The sequence below is a fragment of the Enhydra lutris genome, unplaced genomic scaffold (assembly GCF_002288905.1).
Source record: "Enhydra lutris kenyoni isolate GAN:26980312 unplaced genomic scaffold, ASM228890v2 scaffoldscaffold32, whole genome shotgun sequence".
Taxonomy (NCBI): domain Eukaryota; kingdom Metazoa; phylum Chordata; class Mammalia; order Carnivora; family Mustelidae; genus Enhydra; species Enhydra lutris.
The window spans coordinates 2,048,969-2,053,137 of record NW_019154116.1 but is presented as its reverse complement, the minus strand read 5'-3'; the positions used below and the strand labels follow the sequence as shown (position 1 = coordinate 2,053,137).

Here is a 4,169-nt window from a genome sequence, read left to right as displayed (position 1 = left end):
CGGCCCCCTTGAAGTCCGAAGTCCGGCCCAGCGGCCCAGCAGCTCACCTCCTCCAGCCGGCCAGCAGCCCGCTCTTAGAGAAGCCCAGCATCCCACTGCACATCCTCTGGGAACCTGTGGGGAGGGGGATCAGGGCTGAGAACATTCTGGTCAAGCCTCATTACTTCCTCATTACCTTTGCAGAAGCGGAGGGAGAGGGTTTTCATCGGGGAGCGCGGCTGGCTGTCGCCGGGATTCCTGTCTGCCTACTGCACAGCCGACCGTGGTGCGCAGCCGCCATGGGACGGCAGGGCTCCTGCGCCCCTCGCCAGGGTGAGCCCCTCGGCCAGGGTTTGAAGGCCAAGACCTGGCACCAGTCACTGTGTCGGGGGCCGGGTGGGGCCACGGCTCATCCACCAGGCCCATGCAGGCAGGGCACCACGCACTGCCTGCCCCAGTTCTGCACCCATCGCCCCTGTCGTCTGGCTTTGGCCCCAGCCCAGAGGCACACACATGCGCCGCGACACATGTGCACACATGAAAAGCGGCGACTGGGCCACCGCCGCGCCAGGCTGCCTGGCCCGGGCTGAGACCCTCCGCCGCAGGGCCTCTCACTGCCGGCTCCAGAAACCATCCACCAGCAACGAGCGGCCCGTGGGCCCTGCTCTTCACTGGTCTCTCTCTCTCTCCCTCTCTCTCTCTCTCTTTTTTTCTTTTTCCTGTCTGCCTTAAGTGTTGGCTGAGCAGCATCTGGGTGGCTGGTCCATCTTGGGGCCCCTCCCATCCCAGTGCGGGCGCGGGGCTCCTGGGTTGTGCCAGGATGTGGGGTTGCGGCTGGGGCCTGAGCAGCTCCTGGCACTGGCCCCAGTGTGGACGGTGATGCTCCAGGCCCGCAGACTCTCAGACTCGGCCCCTGTGCCCCGTTCCCTCCTGTTCCTGCAAGTAAGACGTGCGATGTGGCCGCTGACTTGTGAGAACAGAACACAGCTTCTCCACGAGGCCGACGCGATGGCGCCTTGTCCAGCAAATCTGACTGGCTTTGGTCTACAAGCGAAACAGCCCTGGAGCCCATCACCTGCGAGGCACCGCAGGAGTAAAGGCCTTGACAGCGTGTAATATATGGGTCTCTCTGCTTCACAAATACTTACATTAATTTGAGCGAGATTCCAGGCAAGTCGCATCAGGATAGGTGAATGTATTTGGAGGATGTGCACATAAATATCGCAAGTATTAAGCAGCGTAATTCCAGAGAAAATAAGATGGTCAGTGATAAAGTTCTCATTTGACAAGCACACGTTACCCATTCCTTCATGGTTTATCACGCTTTCTTGCACGAAGGTGAGGCCTGACCTGTTCCAGGAGCCGGGCGGATGTGGCAAGGAATTGGGATTCCAGGAGGGGGCTCGGCCTCGGCTCAGGGAGTGGGGAGCCAGGGCTGAAGTGGAATCCAGGAGGCCAGAGGGGCAGCGCCACAGAGCAGGACCCAGGCAGGCAGGGAGCCGGGAGCGGGGCATCCATGCTGGCCTCCGGGAGCTGGGAGGGAAGGGAGCCAGGGCATCGAGCGGCCAACTCGCTTTCCGCTCACCTACAAAACAACTAAAATCAGCTGAGCCGTGAGCTCCGTTTGTACGGTTTCTGTTATCATAAGACGCCTTGCGAGGAAAATCAAACCAGGTCCCGTAACTAAACACAACATTCAGCTCTCAGGTTCTGACAAAGTTTCCTTGTGTTGGCGGGTGAGTGTGCCCTTGTCTTCCAGGGGTTCAAAAACACAACGCCTGGTTTGGTTGCCTTCCCCTCAAATACTTGAGTATTTGTCCAAAATTTAAAAAAAAGATACAATTATGCAAAGCAAACCTTATTGGAGCTGGGTCACAACAGAGCCGTGTGGACTTACCAGTGACGAGGAATGAGCTCAGCGACCCTGTGTGGTCCAGAGAAGGCAGGTGGGAGCCGAGGGCCAGAGGCGCTGAGTCCTTGGGCAGGTCCCCCCATCCCCTCGGGGCTTCGCCATGGAAAAAGAAGCAGGGCCCGGCGGGACTGACCTCCTGCATGGGGAGGTCCAAGGAGGGCCCCCCAGAGGCACCGCGCCCCGTGTGAGGTCGCCTTCTCCCGTTGCTCTGGCTGCGGCACAGACACTCACCTCCTCCAGGCAGGAAGCGCATCTTGCTAGGGAGTGATAGCCATGAGGTGCAGGCTGGCGGGGTTCTGGGCTCCAGAGTCCAGGGCCTCGTCCACGGCCACCGCTATGTGGCCCGCATCGACCTTATCTCTCATTTTTTTCATTCCATCGCATTTTATCAGGCCCCAATGTTCCTCTGTCGTTGACTGTTGTCCCACATGCTCCCAAGCGGAGAGGAAGTAGTCTCAGTCGAGGCCGAAGGTCGGGCATGATGCACCCGCGTGTGTGGGAACTGGAAGCCCCAGGACCAGCTTTTGGCTCTCGGGGCAGCGCCAGGTCCATGGGACCCCGCCGCCGAGCGTGTCTCCAGCGAGCATCTTACTCCAGCCCGTCAGAGTCCCCGGGTCCCTGCTTCCCAAGGATAGGGTGACAGCAAGAGGGGGACCTACGGAACCACGGGGAAGCAACCTCGTCTGGAGAAGGACAGAAGGCCCAGCAGGGAGCCAGCCCTGGGGATGGTGCCTGTCCGGTCCTGGCGGCCAGGAGGCCGTCCCACTGCGCACCGGGGCGCTCTGGGCTTGCTGGCCGTGGACACTCCCCCGAGTGAGGGCCGGGATCTCAGCTCTCTGCCTCTGGCCGCCCCAGGCTCCTGTGTTAGTTAGGCCCAGAGAGGCGAATGAAGGAATCCTGTCTTCATGCCCATCCGATGCCTTCCTCAGTACTGGGCTCCTCCACGAGAAACTGTCACAAGATTTGGTGCCCGGTTCCCTGGGCAGGAGCCTTGGCGCAGTTTTCCTGTCTCTGGGACGTTCTGCTGAACCCTCTGTAGGCTTCCTGCGATGGAGCCCCTAGTCCCTCCTGCCCAGGGCTCAGCCTTGGAGGCCGGCCTGCCAGCCCACAGCCGGGGGGGCTCAGTTGGGAGCTGTCCTACCTCCGATGTGGCCCTCAGCTTGGCCTGTCTGTGGGGACCGGTTTAATACTGTATCTTCAACCCGAAGCTCTTCGCACCTGGGCTTTGCCAATTTTACGCAATTGAAAGCTCTCAAAATCTGAGTGAGTTCTCCTATGGATGGAACAGAAGAAAAACAGCTGGAAACGCAGAATGAGGCATTTTGAGCTGGATAATCCAAGGCTAATTTAATACGACAGCAACATTGTTACTCAAGTATCACTCACTCGGGAGGATTCTGATAGTTCCCAGTTGAGCCTCAAGAGAAACCTGCACTGGGGGACTTTATTACCGGGTTTTCTGTTGTTCACGGGCTGTTTGACACACCTGAAGTCAACAGTTCCTGTGGAAATTTTTATGACTTGAGTGAATTCCCCAGGGACAGCAAATTCGACCTAAATAATGGAGCATGTCCAGCGAAGGGACAGCGTCCTGCCTTCCGCAGCCCTTACTGGAGTGGTGCTCGGGAGGGGGGCTGAGATCCCGCGGGGGCTCCTGTGCTCCCTTGTCTGCCCTCATGCGCACGGACAGCGGGGCCACCGGCACGCCCACAGGAGAACCTTCCCGGAAGCAACTTGTCCTAAGGAGGCTTAGGACATCTGACTTCATACCTCAGGTGCATGTCCGAGCCCTGGGCTCTAAGTGGAGAGAAGCTTCCGGCACAAAGGTGTCCGTCACGTGCTCCGCATCGCTGCAAAGTCTGCGATGCGTCCTCTCAGCAGGTGCTTTCCTGTACTCGGAGGAGTTACGTGAACAAACACCATGCGGGCAGGATGTTTCCTGATGTTGGAAAATGCTTATATGGTATAAACTCAAATGAAAAAGACAAAACAAAACAAGGCTTAGAAGTATAAACGCGGTATTATTCCCACTACGGAAGCAGGTCGTGCTAACCGGGATGTGAGAGGAGAAGGTCTGTTTTCACTTCGTTCTCCTTTTCTCCAGGTTCCAGGGATGGCTGCAGAGATAGGTTCACGTGTGGTACAGGTGCGGGGCTGCGGGCTGGCTATGGCGAGGACAGATACAGACATGGATGCGGTCCTAAGTGGTAAATAAGACCAGGATGGGGACGGGGAGGAGCATGGGGGAGACCATTCCCCAGCAACCGTGGAGCTGACA

The 4,169-nt window shown here is 58.4% G+C and overlaps 1 long non-coding RNA gene across 1 annotated transcript; it reads right to left on the bottom strand.

Annotated features, from left to right (window-relative positions):
* Nucleotides 1-2,583: 2,583 nt before the first annotated feature.
* LOC111153468 lies at nt 2,584-3,810 on the bottom strand. The gene is made up of 3 exons (XR_002641002.1): nt 3,662-3,810; nt 3,278-3,393; nt 2,584-3,164 (listed from the first exon to the last, which is right to left on the bottom strand). It is a non-coding gene; the product is annotated as an uncharacterized LOC111153468 (long non-coding RNA).
* Nucleotides 3,811-4,169: the final 359 nt, after the last annotated feature.